At 38.7% G+C, this 21,066-nt stretch overlaps 1 protein-coding gene across 7 annotated transcripts in view; it reads left to right on the forward strand.

The window, feature by feature from the left end:
- Nucleotides 1-21,066, forward strand: part of SORBS1 (sorbin and SH3 domain containing 1) — a 208,571-nt gene that overhangs the window by 17,380 nt on the left and 170,125 nt on the right. For 4 of the 7 annotated variants that reach the window (XM_085583534.1, XM_085583538.1, XM_085583535.1 and 1 more), the window contains exon 3: nucleotides 14,986-15,142. The exons of the other annotated variants lie outside the window; for them this stretch is intronic. The gene's annotated coding sequence lies outside the window, so the exon portion shown is untranslated. The remainder of the gene's footprint in view (nucleotides 1-14,985; nucleotides 15,143-21,066) is intronic. 7 annotated transcript variants of the gene reach the window in all.

Raw genomic sequence — 21,066 nt, forward strand, 5'->3', positions numbered from 1 at the left:
ACTAGAACAGCTTCTATTGACTGACCTTGGTACGGAGCCAGGCTGTGGTGAGCTCTGTGCATCCTTTGCTGCTCTGTTTTCTGTCCCACACTTCTATAACCCATGGCATTGCTGACTGGGAACTGGAGCCTCAGCAGGTTGTTGTGAGGTGCAGGCAAGTCCTGCCATGTGACAAGAAACATGTGGAGAGAGTAACACAAGGGACATTCAAGGCTCCCAGTATCACAGATATTAAGCCTGTCTGCTTCTTTTACATTGCACTTCAATGCATTAGTAAAGTTCTGTTTAAAATATCTGGGTTTTCATACTTGTGATTAAAAGAAGCAGTGTATGAAAATACAAACTCAATGTAATCCCTGCAGCCCAGCAAATGGGACTCCATATCCCCAAATGCAGAATCAATTAGCCATAAATTGAGAGCTTATAGCATTTGCCAAATGTGATCTGTAGCATGAATTGGAACAAAAACCATGTGGATTAACAATTCAGTTGCCATAGAAACTTCTGAAACTGGAACTGAAACTTGCTGAAGAACACATGACGTTTTGGTACCTCTAAGCCTTTCTATGTAATATCAGCTGTAACAATAGCCATTTGTGTGGTTTCTTTTTTTGGCCTCCTAGGTCCCATGAACACTGGAAATTCATTCTTTATGGTTCACTCTGTGGTTGCTCTGGTTGTTCTTGTTGCTAGGGATCACTACATACAGGTGATCACTCCAACTCCTGATGTTGCAGGTATTATGTAGAGCATAATAGGATGAAATTGTGTATTTAGTATTTGCTGTGACATCCAGGTGACTTTGGCATCCACAGACCAATTTCAGGAATGTACAGGTACCTAGCAGTTGTACTCCTGTATATACTGTTCACTCTTTAAAAGCTCTCTATAGCTGAATTCACTAGCTTCCACAACCCAGCTCCTAAACTGGATCTAAAATGACCTTCTATGCAATTACATTTAGCTGATTCAAAGGGTAGTGGACAGCAGGTGGACCTTCCATTTCTAGAACAGTGTTTTAAATCTTGGTGTCTTCTCATTGCTCTACAGGGCATAATTCTGAATTCAGTTTGGTCAAATATTTTTTTACCAAAAAAAAAAAAAAAAGAAAAAAAGGGAAATATTTGTTAAAGATTTATGTTTTCATGAGCAAGTATGTAATTGTTTTGCAATTTTTAAAAAAATCATTACTTCGTAGAAGAACACAGTTGAAAATGTGTATTGAAAATGTGTATTAAAATGTGTATTAAAATGTGTGATTAAAATCTATCTAGCAGATAGATTTTTACTCTGGTAATGTTCCCCATGTGGTTGGCTTTGCTTTCAGGAGGGGTTCTCCAAATTCAACAGGATTGTTTATAAAATAATGAGTATAGGTTCTAATTCTGAGACTTCAGTATGAAAATGTTTCACATGCTATAACTAAACACAGATGAGCAACATCAGGTTGAGACGTGTTTCAGATATAAAGGGGTGTGGATCTGCTGTGATCATTGCATCCTCTATACTTAATACAATTTATTATAAACTCTATTGGTTCTGTCCATGCTTGTAACATAAATCACCTTGTAACAATAACATTACAGGTTTTCTGATACTTTGTCTTACAATGTTGCTTCTCAAATTTAAGAATTGGCCTTATTCTCACTGAAGCTGAATACTAAGGGTCAGAGATGTTTGTCTTCACCTGGTCATAAAATATCTGTGCCCAAGCGTAATGTAGAAGTTCAAAAAAAAAATGTTTCTTACCTGCTTCATTGAGATTCCCTGAATGTCATTTGTTAGCAACTTTTTGCAGCTATGAATAGGAAGCCTAAAAACAGAGTCATGTGCTCAACTGCAGAGGCAAAAAATATTTCACAAGAGACACCTTGTGAAAAAAATCAGATGTTCTTGCATAAGTAGGTGTCAGTTCAACAGAAGAATTGATATGGGAGACTAAAAAGTCCATAAGCTTCCTATAGTGCTACCTAATACACAAAACCTGGCAGTCACAGATCACTTTTGCAGTCATGTTGTTGCATTGTTCTAGCATCTTCAAAGTGTATTGATCCAGCTCTGCTTATGATTTTGCAATGTCATCCTTCTTTGCATGATCTTGGACAAGTATGGCCAACTGTGTAGGCTGATACATATGTTGCCTAGTAACATCAATGCATGAAATCACTATGAGAATATTCTCTATAGGGAATACTTGCTTAAGGCCTACCAGATTCAGGGAACACTTAAAACGCATATTTTAAAAATACGTGACTGCATTAACATGCTTACGCCTACCTTAACATCTAATGTGAGGTAATGCTGAGAGGCTGATAACACTGAGATTGGCCTGAGTATCTACAATATGCCCCTCAGACTGGCTCAGCACCACTGGTCACTACATCAGGATCTGTAATAAACGTAAAAATGATGGCCATTTTTTACTTTGCCTTTTATTTACAAAAGGTGTTCAGTCAGCTCTATGGAATGTTTTACTGCTGTCTTCTACTTTTCTTGCCTTTTGTAATGTTTCAAACAGCAATTCCATTGCCTGATACATGTGTTTCTGAGCATTTGAAAAATTGAAAAACAGTTCAAGACTAAAATTCTAAATATATAGCAACTTGAGATGATCAGGTTTCTTGTTGTCTAGTAAGCCATGTACTCAAAGTCTATCTGTCAGGAAGAAAATTGACTTAAACATTTCACTTTCACTTATTAAGTTATTAAGTTATTAACTTATTTCAGTTATTAAGACCTGGCAAATCACGTGTAACTCTGTTACTCTGCACTTTGTGTAAAGCTTCAAAGCTGACCATGCTGATTACTTTAATTCAAAGAAAAATGCAAACCAAATGAAAGCTTCTTACTGGTATGATGAAGATATAACTGATAATTCAAAAGCTTAAGTAGAAAGTTTGAAGGGTAAATGATGACTAGGCAAGGTCATTTAATTAAAAAAAAAACACCTCACAACTATAACACTAAACTGTGCATGGAGTTATGGAGTCAGTAATTCTAATCTAATGCTCTTATCACAACTGAATTTGTCCTGTTTGTAACCACTCAATACCCTTCAGGGGAAAATATGAAGGTCTCTGAAATAAGTCAGAACTTGGTTTCTATCTTGCTCATGCAGCTGAATTTACCCCGATAACAAAAAACTCACAGTTGCTTTTCAGCTATCTGTTGGGTTTCCTAGCAATTGCTATTACAAATAAAATGAACTGAACATGACTTTCTCAATAAGGCTCTGAAATCTGATGCAATTTGCATAATAAAATATGCTTGGGGTTCATGGTTTTAGCTAAAGTTAGCATACTGAAATATCTCACAAAGAAAATACAACCTAGGTGGCTCAGATTAGAGCACAGAGAGATAGTTGTGGTAAATGGAAGTTGGCAAATTAAGCTAGAAATGATAGGTGAACTTTTAATGCTGTGGATAAGTGAATAGTTGCAAAATGTGCCTAGAATACAGTGGGCTTCTCGTAGTTTGACATCCTTATATCAGGACTGGCTTTCACTCTAAAGTTTTCCAAGAGTTCGTGATTGCTTTCTTCCTCCTTACACGAAGTGCATGTTCTTGTGTTCCAGTCGTGGAACACTGACCCCTGGAAAACAGTGCTACTACCAGCATTAAGGATGTGGAGGAAGGTGAATCCTTGAAAGATTAAATACTGGATTATGGTATACCAAAGCAATGTTGTGACTTGGCTCTCGTAATTTTTTATTTACCTAAGTTGATGTTAGCCATGGAAAACTGCATTAGTGTTCCCATTCAGCGGTGTTGTTTGTCCCTAGCTATCTGGCCTGTGACTACCTGCAGGCACAGATGTTCTACAGTTTGAGACAGAGTAATGTAATCTACCTTTGGGGCACTGTTCAGTGTTTTTGTGTGACTTACATTCTCTCTGGGAGTCTTGGCTGCCAGCTGTCAATAGTGGTTTGTAACCAAAACACAGATCAGAGGGATCAGAGTCCTAAAATGAGGATTGTCATGGCCTGATGTAAGCCTTTGCATGGGGGGAAGCTGTCTAGGCAGGGCAAACTCAGCCTGATGTAAGCCTTTGCATGGGGGGAAGCTGTCTAGGCAGGGCAAACTCAGTGCCAAGCTCAGCCTGTACTGTAGTTGAATTTAGACATGCACTATAGGGAGGATGCAGTATTTTATAGTAGTAGGTTTCCTTTTTCTGGCTCCAGTAGAAGCAGGCTGAACCCTCTGATAAGGATGTTGAACTGACTTCTAGCCTTCTCAACCAGTGGGTTCTGACTCTTACCCTCATTCAAGCCTTTTTGACAAGTTCAGCCTGTTGAAACAGGAAGTAAGACTTTGCCTGTTGTCACTATGTTTTGACCACCATGAATTCTGTCCTAAACAGAGCACAAATCCACTTTTGTATTGTCTTCTCTGAAGCAAGATTACCTTTGTTTCACCCTTGAGTGAAGAAACTGGCTATTTTAAATACCTGATGATAACACAGACTGCTTCCCTTACCCTACTTTCCGCATCTTTAGCTGTGTGTGCCATTCTCTACATGCTGTATTCATGGATTTATTAATGTACCGAAGATGCAAAATTTACTTGTGGAACTATTTTCAGCCCAGGTCACAGTGCTGCTTTGATTTGCTGAAGGGCCTTGTATTTCTTTGCCAACATTCCTGCATGTTTCTGGTTCTTATTTATTTTTCTAATGCCAGTTTCCTCTTGTTAATTACTCTAAACCTACACAAATGTGATTTTCTCATATTACAAGAAATCTCTTACAGGGCATGGACCTTATGTTACTTCCTGAATATTATAATATCTTAATTAGGCTATGCATTAAGTAGCAAAATATTTGATTAGGTCACTTACTATTTCTGTCTATTGCAAACTAGTATCTGCAAGCTTAACCCTAAAGGCTGATTCTGACTGATCATATAGTGCATAAATCATGAGTGGCCTTGAGGTAAGCAGCGTTGTCTCTCAGCTCTCCTAGGACTTTTCCCCAGAGGACAATTCAGCACCTGGTTATTGATTATTAAAAGACAGATATGTATAAGGTCTCCCTATGACTGAGCATAAAATGTGCTGGCTAGCTCTAATTTTTGAGAACCTAGTCTGGGACTAAAATAAGATTGGGCTTTCTTAGCATTAGGTGACTGAAATACATAAAGCAATCCTTGCAGCAGAAATATGTGTCAGTTATAATTAAGCATCATCTATATGTGTGTGGGGGAAGAGGACTTAAGTGATTTAAGAGCAAGTTCCTCCTATACTGCATCTCCTAGTGAGAGCAGGAGTGAGCCTTGCTGCACTGCAGTATTTTTTACATCTCTTCTGTTTCTGAGAATCTGTAAAATGGTCAGAAAAGAAGTGAATGCCTAAAAGAAAGAGGATTATAGGGAAAAAAAATCTAAAGCATATTTATAGAACTCAGTATATCTGTGTCAGTCTGTAAGGACTGGGACAACTGTGTGTTGGGAGAATGGTCACTGGAATTTCAGGAACCAGCCCTTGTTGAAGAGGAAAGTGATTTTTCAAGCCAAATTACATTTTCTGGTTATTAGTCATTGAACTCTGAGGTTCATGCAAGCAAGTTTGGGAGTAAAACAAAGTTACTTTTAAGATGCATCTTATACTGAAAGAGCAGCTACTTTTGGAAGACTGAAAGAGGGCTATTGGGAGAAGAATCCATCTAATTCCCTGCAATCTAATTGCAGGGATATTGGGGGAAGGATCAATCTAATTCCAAGTCTTCAGCAATGCTTTGGGTTGTACCTGCTAAGCTATATGCACAGCTATTGAGTGTGCTCAGTACAGCTTTCAGGAACACAGAATAATCACTTTCAGCAAATTTACCCAGGAGGAGCCTGTCTGCCAAGTCGAGCCACCACCCTCCTTGGTTGTGTTTATAATAACATTGTTTAAATGGGGAAAACAAGAGAAGGGCAAACAGATTCCTTGACCCACCCAGCACTTCTCTCTAAAGCACAGCCACTCCTCCTGTGTGGGATCCATCACATGACTGGGAAATGCTTCTGGGAGCTGTTATTTTAAAATATTGGCAGCACATCTTCGGGTGGGACTGCTCTATCTCATATCTTCTTACGTTCTCCTACCAGCTACTTCTCCTGTTTTATGTATTGTTCTGGCTGTATGAACTATAACAACATAATTCTTGTTTGTCCTCTGTGTGGCTGTTTCATATGCTTTGAATGAGGGTTGTTCTGTGGATGATGTGCCAAAGAGCAGTCACCAAATCTGACACTTGCGTGTGTCTGGAGCCACAGTGAGCAAACAGTAATCTCCAAATGGCACGGATGGCCTTTGACACTCTATTAATTAATGCACCTGCATAGGGCAGAGTGTGTCTGTGCTCAGATGCATAGGGAGGCAGTGCTACTCCAAACTCAGATTATCTGTGCAAGGCGTGATAAATGTCCCTGCATGTCCTTGCTCCCTCGTCAGCAATGAAGCCTGAGCTTCAGTCTGACTGCAGGTTACTGCTGTGCATTTTGCAGCAGATTGCACTTAACTCTGAGCCTACCTTCAGGAGGTCCTGCCTTGCAATATCCTTTCATTCACTAGACAGCAACCTCCTGCCCTTTTATTGTTTGGGACAGTTGTGCGTGGGGAGTGCAAAGAAGTGATAAAGCATATGTAAGCCCTCACATTGTTTTTCTACTGTCTTGCTGTTTTGAATAGTAGCTAATGATATTTGCAAAGCTTCTTGCTGTTACACAGGTTTGTTCCATTCCGGTAAGGGACACCCTTTGCTTCTTGCTGGGTGTTCAGAAACAATGGACCAGTCACAAAAGGATTTTGCTTTAGCAGCTGTTTCTGTTGGCTGGGCCACTTCTGATAACATCTCCTCCTGCTGTGTACAAAGAGTGCTTGAGCTTTAATGTCTTGCATGGTCAAGATTTTGTTTTAAAGGGTGTAGTAGTTTATTTTTGGAAGGAACTCTGAGGAGCGGCCACATAGCATTGAACTCCCCTATCCTGTTTATCACCTCCAAGTCCAGCCCTTCTCCCAGAATGGGTTTTCAACATGCAGCACTGTGCTGAACTCTAAGGTAAGATTTGGCAGTGAGTTTTCTGCTTTTGGCAAAGTGTTAGTTGGCACAGGAGTTTGAAAATTGCTCGGGGATAAGCTACTTAGGCTAATTCACACCTAGAATAATCTCACACACAAGTGGAGTTCCTTTACAAGTGAATTTGTCCTATTTTCCCCATGTGTTATCTTAAATCTGCTGGAACATAGCTTCCATAGCCACCATGGAAAGGCTGATTAAGTTGAGAATGGCTAATACAATAATGGCTAATATTTTCCTAGCTGAAAACACTGTTTAAAAAGTCAAATTCCTGAGTTTTCTTGTCTTATGTATCTTGTCCTGATTTGTTTGTGCTCTTGAAAGAGTCCCACACTGGGCCTTTTCTGCATTGCAGGCAATGTATGAGAAGAAAGTAGAGGGAAAATTATTACTTAAGAGACTTATCTAAAATAGATGGATGGAAACCAGCAATCCTAATTTGCAGGCTCTTGGAGTTCCGAATAATCTAATTTCGCTGTCTGGGGATAATTTTGCCAGACTTCCAGTTGAGTGTTCCAGAAGCATGACTAGACTGATGCAGCAAGAGCTTTGATGTACCTAAATGCATTACTGGTATAGTTCCTTGACAGAATGCTGATAAGCAAAGCTGCAGCAGCCCATGTGCTTAGATCTGTTGACTTTAATGAGACATGAGGCCCTTCTTCTCAAGTGCCCTTCTTTAAGTGATGTCTGACTACTCCAGTACTTCCAAGGCATTTGTATCCAAGTCAAGACTACTAAGAAAACTCAAACTGAGCAAAGCCTCACAACCAGACTTGATTAAGGGGGAGGTGTTGAATGTTCATTATTTATATATGAATATAAATATTTATATATTTATATGTTATTTAAGTGATGGGCACAAGACAAGTAGTATAGAAGACTGTAGTGTGTTCCCTATTGCTTAAATGCATCTTCAAAAACATTACCAAAATTTCCTATCACTTTGACTAATTAATAGTAATAGGGCAAACCATTTTGTTTAGTGTGTCATCTAGCCTAAGATAACATGGCTCCTCTTTGTACAGGATGCTACAAATGCTTATCTACAGGGCTTGAAATGAGTTTTCATATCTTAGAAGAAAACCAGGGATTTGAATCATATTTTGTTTCCCTTCTGCAGAAGATCTCAGCATATGCATATCAAGTGGTAGTTGAGCAAAGAGCTCTGTGCCAGCCCCTGGAACAGTGAGCAGGTTCTAAATTAATTGGAAATTCCAGCTTCCTGGAAGACTTGAATCATACAAGACTTGTTTTTTCAAATGTAATTAAGCACTGAATGTGGATGAAAATAGAGTTGGAAATAAGGTTAGGGTTGCAATGAACACACTAATTTTGTGGCAAACTGTGCTAAACTTGTCCAAGCAAAATTTGTTAGTTCATACCTTTTCCTAAAAGTTATATAAAACAGTGGCTAACCCGTTATTCCAGAAGCTGGGAACAGAGAAGTTGTTGCTGTCCAGGCCTTACTAAATTTTCCAGCTGCATTTCCTATAGCAGAATTAAGATACCTTTTCTGATGTTCCCTTCTCATGGATTTCAGTACATATTCTTGTGTGTTCTTTCAGGCACTGTATATGTGACTTTTAGTTCTCTCAAGTTAACCCCCAACTGTGAGACTTCTGTGTCTTGTAAATAAATAGTACCATCTGTGTCAGTAATGCTCTACTATCCTTCAGTGAGGATTTATTCCCCTCAGTACTGTGTGAATCTGTAACCTCTTCCTGAAGTTAATCTAAAGGTAAACAATCTCATTCCATAACCTAAAGTATTGCCTTTGGCTTCTCTAGATCCTGTGTGACTGTTTTATTCCTAACAGTGGCACAAGTAGCTATCCACATGCACCACTTAGCTATTTCACCTTAGTCTCTCTTTCCACCAATCTCAGTGATCTCCTCTTTATTAAAAACAAATAATATTGACTGGGTCTGTCTCACAAAGAATTAGAAATACTAGTGGCAGAAATTAAATGGAGAAGCAGTTGCTTTTTCTTCAAGAGGCCGATTTGACTTGTTAGAAGTGAGGACACTCTAGTAGTACCTCTACATCCTTGCTCTTTGGGTGCAGATCTTTGGGCTTAGAAATGTAGTGAAAATCAGATATTTATGCATATTGGAAAATGCTTTAACAAGTCCAGGGATTCTAGAAGACTAATCAGAGCAACTGAAATGTATTCTGCTAAGTGTTTTGATTTTAGCATGTGTTTTAAACAGTGAACACTTTAATGAGTGTTTGAATACACACCATGTAGATAGAAAAAATCATCAATTTTCTGTTCCTTTTAATGAAATACTGTGGCATCTCTCCCATATAATACTGCAGGAGTTACGTTTTCCTGCTGGAGGTTGTTTTCTTATTCCTTAAACAGCATTTACTTTTAAGCATAGAAAATTCTTTCATGTTTTTATACACTTTGCTTGGAAAGCAGTAGTAAAACCTCAGTGCAAGCCACAGAATTGTTGTGGTAGTAAACTGTAATATGATGCTCACACATTTTCTGGTATTTAATTCCTTTAACCTTTTATAAAACACTTAGTAATGTAGATCAATCCATGCTAGTGACAGCACATGTGGCTATAGAAAGTGCACAGTGAATGGAGTCCTGACAACACTAGCACTTCCTTGAAACTGTACTGGCCTTGAAACTGTACTGGCTTCATTTGAGAGATGCTGTGCCAGGCCAGGTCCATCTTGAAGGTCATTAGGACAGTAGTTTTATCCCAGTCTGCTTCCTGTGGACTATGGAAGAGAAATGAGCATGGGGCAAAGAGACTTGCCTGTAACTAAGATGCAAGTCAGTGACAACTGGTCACTGTTGGTGGTGGGAGGAATGCAGTGATCACCACTCCTGCTAGCTTATCCTCAACATCCTTCATGGCTGGAAGGGAGCAGATGGCATTGCTACAAAAACACTGCTCCATTTCCATAGCCAGGCAGCTGAAGCAGAATGAGGCAACGTTTGTCTAACACTGCTGCAGGAGCACACACCAACAGTACAGGCAAGCTCCCAGCACACCCATTTGAAAGGCAGGTAGGCATTGCTTTTGCAGCCTTTATTTTTGAGCTGTGTCTGTGCTAGCAAAAGAGAAAAGCTTGTTTCTCTTTTAAAATAGCCCAGCTAGGAGGCCAGGAGTTGTTATCACCAGGGTATCTCTCATTATTTTCATATCAGTGTTGCTAAAGGCAACACAGGACAAATTGCCTGTGGTTTGAACTCTTATCATTGTTTAGCAGACCCAGGGTCATCTTTGCTGGGGAAAGCGATTCTCTGCAGCCTCCTGGGATACTCTGCAATAGGAAGAGATTTGGTCTCTGGAATTCCCATAAAAGAGATTTGGCTGACACCTCTTCATCAATGCTAGCAGTCTCATCCTAACCTTTGAGACCTTTAGATGATTTTAAGCTGAGACTGGATGTATTTTTTAGCAAAATTATATAAACTGTACTAGAAAAATTAATGGCATCTATGCTATGACTTTAATTACTGCAGAGATTGCTTATTTGTGGACTGATTCCTAGAGGATCTATAAATAGTACAGCTCTCAATGGGATAGAGCTGATTTAGAGTCCCTAGGATTTGCTTGGTGTTGTCTGGAAGACACTGGACTGTAACATTTCTGTTGGAGAGATCTCTGGTACCTGTGCTGGTCAGAGCATTAGAAGCTGCAACATGTAGTAGACCCTTGAGTAGCTGCAAAAAGCATTCACTAAGAGGAAAACCCAGAATTTTCAAGATCAGTTCCATCCACTTAGATGCAGTTGAACCTCCACTGTGCAGCCTCCACTCCAGAACTGGTGCTGCAGCATCAGCATCACACCAGACATGCACTGACTTGGGAGACAAGTTTCCTTCAAAGTTTCCTGGTTCTGACACAGGTTGTGAAAGTTCATTCAAGTCCTACTGCTCTCATTCAGTTGGGAAATTCACATAAACTTGTAACAAATGCAAGTTGGCACAAAACTAGCAGTTGGAGAGTAAGATTTTTGTTGGAGACTGTGCTAAGCATGGATCAGCACTAAGCAAATAGATTTATCCTTCATCTGCCCTTTGTTGCAATTACATGTAAAGAGTTTGTGCTTATTATGAGAAGTCATGTGCAAGATATGACAACTAAAAACAATTACTCTTTCACCTGTACAGTCCAGTCCTTAGGTAGTATTTGGGATATAAAAACATTGCTCCCTTTCCCACTTCTGTTATGTTTGATGGACTTACACTCTGTGTAGTAATTATCTGAGTGAAAACAAGTTATGCATCTGGGAGATAAGAGGGTGTGGTAATGTGCTACTGGATGACTTTGCTTTGATATATAACTTTAACAATAATTTCAAACATGAGTAGATGAAAATAGGTTTGCCCTATTTCTGAGCATTTGCCATGAATCTGAGATGGTTCTCTGAGACATACACTCTGTTTTGTGATCAAATGACACCTCTGGGGAAATTTCAATATTCTCCTTATGCTACAGCTTTATGTAAAGTGGCCTGAAGGCTGTGACAAGGAAATACTGCACTCTGACACCACCAGCTATGGCTTTTGATGCTAAGAGAAATTAATTCCTGAGGTATATTTTAGCAGCTGCCTTGAAACAGAAGAATCTGTCAACAGAATACTGTGTGAGATGAAGCTCTAGCCATGGAGGGTGGAGAGAAGAAAAACGTGTCCACCCAATTTTTACAAAGGAGGAATAAATTTCAACCAGCACTATGCAGAGGCAGGAGTTGAATCACAGAATGCCTTTCCTGTTGTAACCCTGAAGGCAGTGACAGATCAGCTTCATTTTCCCATTCCATGTTAGCTGTGCTGAACCCATCCTTGGTTTGTTTTATAGCTATTTAGTTATATAATCAGGGAAACCAGAATATCATTGAGCTCCAAGTAAGTAATTGTTCTTTGTCAGAAAAATGAAAGAAATGAAAGAAATTGCTGAAAATGGGTCCACTGATGTTAGACTTGGAAAAAAAGAAAGCTAACATTTGAATGAATCCTCATCCCTGAAATATTTAAATTGAACTCTGTGTAATTTAAAAACTGTTTTAAAAAATGCTGCATACTGCAGACATTCAGAGCTTGTAAAGGAAAAAGTACAGACACAAGAAAATTCAAATTGGGCACCTGCAATCAGCAATCACTTAAAACAATTTTCACTCTCTTTGCTGCTCTCCTCCTTATCCTTGCTGTTTTTCCTTACATAGTACAGCTCTGTTCTCAGCTACTGTGCTACTGCATTCCTAATGTAATGTAAAAAATGCAACAGGACATTTTTCTACCTCACAAGATTTAATTTATTTGACATTTATGTAACCAAGATACTTGATTAGTGCATTCAGGGTGTCAGCTTTATATAAACATCTCTCATTTTAATACTTCGCGGAAAGCTATGAATGTTGTAAAACACCTCAGTCACCAACACCCATTTTTGGAAAACACAGACCTTGAATTATCCTGATACACAGTTTTTGAGAAAGAGGCCATTATGAGTAATGCTTTTTGCAAAAAAAAACTATAATCACATTTGGTTACAGTTTGCATTCAACCTGCATATGCTGGCCTGCAGCTCAGACAAACCAGAACCTGCATGTCTTGAGGTTCATCATCAGAGGTCTTAATATACAACTATTTTGTCAGTGGAGAATTCCATCTTATTTATATTTCTAATGGAAATATTCTCTAGTGTATAAATATGATGATGTGCAGAGAATTTGGTTTAAAAATCTGCTTTTTAGGAAGTAGAGCAGCAGTACTTTCAGAATTAATCATAATTTTCTGATTTACTGATGAGCTTTAACAGATTAGGGGAGAATAAAAATATTAATTATTAGAGTAGTCTGATATGTTGTTAGAATTTTAAAATAATAATATAAAGTATTAATAGTAATAATATAACATAATGATATTGTCACCATGTTTCATAACACCTCCCACTAAATGTACTTCTGCTAGTGACAGCCCCACATTACATGGCTTAGGTGGCTTTGGATAAACACACATTCTGCAGCTGTGTCCAGACCTTTTCATGAAGTAACAGAACTGGTTTGCCAAGAGTCTTCACATGGTTTAGATGGCTTTAATTTCCTTGTCTCTGTGTATCAGAGATAGACCAAGAAGGTGACACTTGAATTTTGTAAGCTTTTGGTGAGATTTGGGTCAGGATTTTGTGGACATTACGAATCATGAGATTAGCTGCTTTTTGTTCCCAAGAAAAGAACTCTGCTCTCAAACGATCCCGGGATTTTATAGTTTACAATTGGAAAAAGCATTAGCCATGTCCAAATTTCTGTCTAACACAAACTCAAAATAGCTGAGGGATGTGGATTGCATGAGAAGTTTTGGTCTTGTTCCAGCTTGTCTGTGAACCTTGCGCAGCTTTTATGAAGTGCTCAGCATCAGTCTCAGGACACATCAAGTGGAAGAAGGATCTCATGTTTTCCCCTACATTCCTGCTCTGTCCCCTGGGTATGGAAGAACAGCCTGTGGCTTGGCACCCTCCTGGGAAGCTCCTGCTTCCTCCCACTTGCAACAGACCAATGCAATGATCTGTAGCTCATCCCCACATGAGAAGTCCTGAAGTTAGGCTTAGTCATTAACTAACAACACCAGATACCTGTTACTGGAAGAGTCCTTCTAACCACGTCACTAATGGTTAGGCACTTTCTCTTCTTTGTTTCAGTTTGTTGTTGGGTTTTTCTTCAGTAACCTTGTACAGTTGTATACATTTCAAGTACAATGAGCTTGTTTGAATTTTTTTCTTTGAACAGTAGCACTCCACTCAGTCTCTAAACAGCCTCCTTCCAAATTCAGATACATGCCCAGAATCTTTCTCTTGCAAAGAAAGAGCTGATTCTATATATTAGCATAACTAATATTAAAATAAGTCAATGGGCCGGAGCGTGGCTCTTAAATCTGTAATGTTTTATGTCTGGATATTTGCCCTCAATACATGTCACTAAAGAAGGTATGAAATTTCTGTCTGCTTTCCTATAAATTTAAGGAAATTGGTGAATAGTTTTGGGTTTGTGGGGTTTTTTTGCCCTCTTTCTCTTCTGATATACAGAGAAATTGAATAATGGTTTTCAAGATCCTCAATAATTGAATGGTCTTTTCAAGTGCTCCCTCCTTTCAATCACTCCCATATACCAATGAAAGCCATAGACTCTGTCAGGACCTAATCCAGGTTTGCAAATTTGTTCTAGAATGATGCTTATTTGGACTTCCCACTTTGTTCTTTGTCTGAACATGTCCACATCTTACTCAAGACTATGTTATTCTCTATAGTTACATTACTAACAAGTTAAATGGCATATTCAGGTGTTTGTGTCAGAGGTCAGAGAAGGTAAATCTACAGGGAATTATGGAATGTTTCTGTCAAAGGCTTAGGAAACTGACAGTACAGAAGCTTGTTGGTTTTTTCTCACCTGTACCAGTTAATTTAGGAAGAGCTATTACCTTTACCTACAAAATTTGCCCTCAAATATTTTAGTAGTAAAATTACAAGTAGTTATGTTTCAGAAAGAGCTACCAAACATGATATAGATAAGCAGGGATACAAAGTTTTGTTTGTTATATCAGACTGATTTTGTGTGTACCTGTTTTCTTAACAATATACTAATAGAGTTAACCTTTCCCCAATATTCCAGTGGAAGTTCTTAATATTGAACATGGGTTGTCATTATTTTTTCCAAGTGGAAAAAGACCCAACAAGCTTCTTAATATAAGTTTGTAATACAAGCTGGACAATTAAAACCAAACCCAAAATCATGTTTCATTTAAAAAAATACCAGCTTTGGTACTTATACAAAGCCAAAGGAGCAGTTTCTGTTTCACTGCTAAGACTTCCTTCACTATTTAATATAATACCTGATTTTCTGTGCCTTTGCTTTATCCCACTAACATTTAACTCTTTGTTTTTCTGCATTTTTCCATTTAGACACCTTCTCCTGTAAAATGTTCTGCCAAACTTCAACTAGCCCCTGACTGCCTTCCAAAACCCCCTTCAAGGCCTTTGCTTCACTGCCTACAAATCACTGTCACCTGGCAGTCTTGAGGCTGGAGAGCATCTGTGACCATGGTGACTTCTGATTTATGTGAGCACACCCATCTTCATTGTTATTCATGCCACCTTCTTTCATACATTTTTCCCTTAGTCACTCAATTTATTTTCTTGGGAAAATGGAGTGCGAGGACTCTGGGGTGGGAGCTGCCTAAAATAATGAATATAAGGTACAAAACAGATATAGAGCTATGTGAAAAATATGTCAGGAAATAATGAATTGTTCAAATGTTTGTCAAAACAAGATTGTATCAAATTCATTATGGAGGAGGATGTATGTACCAAATGATGCAGGCCAAAATCACTGATCTAGCCAAAGACCGGAACGATTTTGGTGACTTAAATATCTCATAAACTTCAGGACTTAACATGCTGCCATCTAACTCAGAGTAACATTGAATCTTTTCTGAATTTTTGTGCCTTTCAAACCTCTCAGAATGCACTAGAGCTTTGACATTTGTGGCACGTATCTTCTTTCCTATATGGTTAAACTCCCAGTGCTGGTGACAGAGACCGGGACGTGGTATGACAGAGAATTTTCTGGTTGATCTATCCCATGTGGGACTCCTCTGCCCCAGAGACTTCTCAAGGGACACATTAGGAAAGCTTTTTGGCTGCCATGTGTCTCTGGAAAGAGACTAACTGTTAAACCTTTTATAAAACTACATTAAGGCAAGATAGGAAAATACCTAAGGGGAAAACATATAAATCTGTGCAAAGAAAACTGTGCAAAATCTGTGCAAGAAGAGACTTTTTTGGGAAAACCTGTATCGAGTGATCATGAAATTAATTTAGTGGTGGCTCAAACATTTTAGAGGAACATGCTATATTCAACAACAGGGGCCCAGTCCTGGCTGTGCTGAAACAATAATAGTGCTGAAGTAGTTACAACAGAATTCATGTAAATGAAGGTGATATTTTTCCATATCCATGGATGTTGTGTATATGTCTACATTGCTCCTATCCTGCCTCTGTACATTTTCACATGCCTTAGCAACAATCTGAGATGACTCTGGGGAAAGCTAGCTTATCTGTGCACAGAGCTGTGCTGCAGAATCAGCATAGCCTTTTTGATTTATTTTTCAAAGCTCTTCTACATGGTTTCTGTCTTGATTTTCTTGTCAACTTGATTTAGTGCAAATCTCTGGGGATGCATTGTGCATTATATGAAACTGGTGTTGATGCTGTTGAAGCAGACTCAAGCAGAGTTTCTGTTTGTGGAACTGTTTTATGTTAATTAATGATGTCAAACTTCTGAAGAAAAAATCTCTTGCAGCAATCTGAAGCTGACTTTGTAGAGTAATCTCTTCACTCTTCTCTGTAGTCTTAATTTTTCTCTATTCCTTGCTTCCCCTGATGAACTGTTTTTGCTTTGAGACTTGGCTGATTAATAGCTTCACGTCAGTGCTCTAATTTGAGCCTGATTTGCTAGCAAAATGCTGAGCACATTCATTGAGTCAGTGGGAGGGGCTGGTATTCAGCACTTTTACAAACCAGGACGCTTACTTCAATGCCTCAGTATGGGTTCAGGAGCCTGATTTAGGCTCCTATTTTTGTTAACCAGAGTAATGGCATCAAAATATATTAACTGGTGTGTTCTTTGGATAACTGCAGCTAGTATTTAAAAAAACTCCATGAAGTCACTTAGCCAATTTTTAATGGGAGTTGTTTGTCTAGTGCCCTGAGCTTTTCTGAAAATCCTGACTTGTCCCTTTTGTTCAGCATAACTCTGGGCCAGAAGGTATTTCTTTCTTCTGTGTATCAGCTTTGCTACATATGTATTTGGTTCTTCTGCTTGCTTGAGACAGCCATGCCAGTGCAACTGGGACATGGTGAATGCCCTAAAATGTAGGGACAGTCAAGAATGCATAGATTACTAGCACTTTGATTTGAATACATGAGCATAGAGAATGTGTTGGGGCTCTAAAGGGTGAACAAGGAAGTAACAATGAGTGTCCACATTCAGCATTTCTCCAAAAGGTCCTGTGAGTCTTTGGTCCTACTGAATTTCTCATTGCATAAATTGACTCAATGAACATGTCAGATCCTGAAACCTAGCAGGCTTTTGCAGGTAGTATTTGAAGTGAGCTGCAAAACAAGACAGCCTTTGATAGGTGTATGAATTTGTATAAATGTATGAGGAATTGTTCACATAAATCCCTCTGCTGTCGCAGTGATTTATTACATGTGCAAAGCTCATAACATCCAAATGGAACTATAGCTGTGCTGCCTAACAGCTGGACCTGGAATTAATTAATGCAGTATCATAATTCAGTAAAGGAGCTCTGCTCATGTCACAGAACCAAAGAGCAGCATATGAATGTTTTATCAGCCTAGCAGTGACCTGAGAATATATTTACACAAGTGTGTAGTATGTATTGCTCTTCTATTCATTATCCTATGCATTAAGTCATTATTCCTGTGGTATCATACTCAGATTTAACCAAAGGAGCCAAAGATGTAAAAACATACAGGTAATTGAAAATGGTTATAGAAAAACTCCCTAGAAAACAGCTCTTACTTTGACCACTTCCTTTGACTTTTATATTCTTCCCTATCTGAATTCATCAATGCACATGGTCAGATGAATGACAGTCTCCTTCTCAGCTAAGCATTAGGAAAGCTACACATGGTGGATGAAACACACTCAAATTGAAAGCCTCAAATCCTGGAATTGGATAGTCTCATCCTTCTTATGACAGCCAGTAGCAGAGATGGTGAAGTGGTGTAGGCTGTGATGTATTGAGAACTTTACCTGTAATATACATTACTCATAGACATCAGTGTATAGAGATTTTTTATTAGAAAAAATGTGAAAACCTAAGTTATGTGAAAGCTTCCTTGGTTCAGGTTTGTTGAAGTTTTGCTCCTTAAGAAGGCAGCCTTCTTTCAGAGAGGTTTATGATTCCATCTCTCCTGAGACTCATCAGTGCATTGGATGAGTGTCTGAATGGTGCCTTGTGCCAACATGACAGAGAAAATTGTGGAATCAGCAGGAAATTATGCAGTGCTTCGTACTTGGTCTGGTCAAACATATATGATAGTCTGATCTCCATAGCAGAAGAGGTATTTCAAGAATGTTCACTTCTGTTTTGAGGAAGCCCAGAGACAAACCAGCAGCACTCAGTGGTTCCTAGAGTAGAGGCCTTAGGATTGATTGCTGCTTTACAGTTTCTAAGTTTTTTCTCTAGACTTGAGGTGGCTGTGTGGGATAGTAGTGCCATAGGTCTGGGCTGTACTGCACTATTAGCAGCGTGGCAAGTAAATCCAGCATCTTTTCCCCCTTTCATATGCACAGATAAAAATTACATCTGCCAAGAAATGAAAAAGGAGCATAGCAGGAAGAAAAAGACCATGGTCAAGGCAACTTGAAACTTCTGATCCCCAGTGTTGGGCCTAGGCTATTGTATTCTTTTGTCCCCTATTTTCCTTATAAGGCTGCTGGCATCTTGAGCAAGTTCAGATCCTTGTAGCCTGACCCTAGAGAAAGGGCCAATACTCAAGTATCAACACAAGAGTAATCCTGAATCCTATGTATCTTGTCAGTTATGACATTCATATCACAGCAGGTATTTCTGTGTGCAGCTCTATGGTCTCATGCATATATTTCACATATAATTTGTATCATTTACTGATGAAAGGTGCAATCTGCAAAGTAACAACAGAGAACTCTACAGGTTAATATAAGGGAAACCATTTTTCTTGCTTTCCCCTTGATTTCTATCAACTGTTTGAAGATACCTCTAATAGTCCAGTAAGCCCTGCTGCTGTTTCAGATCTGCCAGGAAGCTGGTGCTTTTATAATAATCTTTCCAGATACAATATTCTTCATTTTTATTGTGTTATAAATCCTGGTTCATAACATGTCTGCCTAATTTGTTTTCTCTTGCTTCTAGTGTAGGCACAATCTCTTCATTTGCTCTTAAAGTTGGTTATGAATTTATTATCAAACTCAAGGGATGCTTTGTTCTCCTCCATTCTCTGCCCCTTTCAAAGACCCCCCCACAACTTATTTATTTATTTCTCAGCCCCATTAATCATTGCCATATGTGCCTCACTTTGCAGAGATACTCTGGGCCACTCATGGCTGTTTGTTGAACAAATGCAGAAGACACACATGAGTTGCTGGTCATGCTCTACAGAGAGAGCAGACCACACACAGACACAAGCTCCAAAGACTGAGAAGTCAAAGGCATACATTAATTTAATATGGACCAGCCAAATAGAGAGAGAGAGACAGAGGGGAAACACTGACTTCTGGATTGCACAGAAACTGATTACATGGTGATTATTTTATAGGTCAGATTTCTGTTGATAATACATCCCTAGGAATTTATTTTAATATGTATCCAGTTTGAGGTTAAACTCATGAGTTTAATTGGAGTTCATGAGACAGAGAGATATGGTCTATTGTTCATTAAATAAAATATGCTTCATTTAGATGATATAAATCTACTTGAACATTCCAGGACGTGTAGTTGCTTTGAGCTGTTCAGCTGGTTCCAGCATCCTTAAGGTATGTGTCTGGCTGCTGCAGCAAAGATGGAACAATAATAAGACACAGAGAAGCATGGCGATGTAGCTATAAAGGAAATATTTTTTCACACAACATTCATTTATAATAATTACGGAGTAGAGCCTACTGTTGATGAATGTCAGTGACACTAAGGGCTTAGCAAGATTTGAAGTAACACTGGTCTTTATAGGCTGTACAATGACTGCTCTGCCTAAGCACAATAAAGAAAAATAACCCAGAACTTACGAAAAGTTCTCAAGTTCCTGATGAAGCCTGGAGATCGCAACAGTTTTAGGATGTCAGCTAGTAAAGATACTAAAATCTAAAATTTCTCCTAGACCTTTGCATGGTGAAGATGGTGGTTTGCCTAAAATCTGAGTCCTGATGTCTCAGTACTATTTATCTTGTTCAAAAGTCCCAGTTACTTTTTATTTTTATGCACTTACATTCCTGTCTAAGGGTTCCTGAAAGCTAAAGCAATGAATTGCAGTGGAATAAGTTTCTGTAAAAATTCTAGAGTTGTGTAGCATGTCACCAATGCATTTTTTTCTAAATAATGATAAGATGACTGTTCTCTCTCTTTCATAATAGTAGTAACTTAGATTAGTATATGTGTACTTACTACATATTGATGTGTTTTAGGAATATATACAACTTTATAAGCATTTAGAAATTATAGGGAAAAAAATAAAGTAGTGGGCATAAAATGAATTAAAAAACCCAATAAAATCTTCCTTATTTCAGCATATGCTTTTCGTGTCCCATTAAGAACCCAGGAGAATGCAATCCAGTGTTGCCATATACTAACTTTTAGTGGGACTTCTCTCAGTGGTTTCTCAATATATTCAAGTTCAGCAGGTGAAGGAAACTCAGCTGCCAGCACCATGTGCATGAACCCATCAGGGCCCCGTTTAGCATGTAACTTGTGTAGTGTGTTTCCCCAGAGCTGTTGCTGGCTTGGTGCGAGAGGTTTGGAAAACCTTCTGGTTCCCTTTCCTTGTCTGCGTCTCATCTGAGACTTAAGACTTCTGTCAGCACAAACAGCTTAGCCTACAGGCCTGCCTCTTTAGCTCAAAGGTATGACAAAACTTTTCAGAGCATAATCATTAAGTGTGTTGTTGCTAGCATCAGATTTCAACATGTTAATAAATACTATTGCTCCATCAAAAATGCTGGCAACAATGGTAGGAGTTGTACCTTGAGGCTGAAGGTATCTCAACAGTAACCATCAGATCACCATTTCTTTTGCCAAGGTGATGCTTTTGCATTGCAATTTCTTCTATGAACTTTTGAAGATGTAACTCATAAAACCCAATGTAGCACAACTTCTGTCATTGACTATTCTTCTTCTAGGCCATTACCATCTGGTCTAGTAACTTGTTTCTATGAAAAGGGTATTCAGATTAATATCTGACATTTTCTGCAAAACATATAGAATTTCT

This window comes from Lonchura striata, chromosome 6, assembly GCF_050655825.1.
Source record: "Lonchura striata isolate lonStrDom1 chromosome 6, ASM5065582v1, whole genome shotgun sequence".
NCBI lineage: Eukaryota > Metazoa > Chordata > Aves > Passeriformes > Estrildidae > Lonchura > Lonchura striata.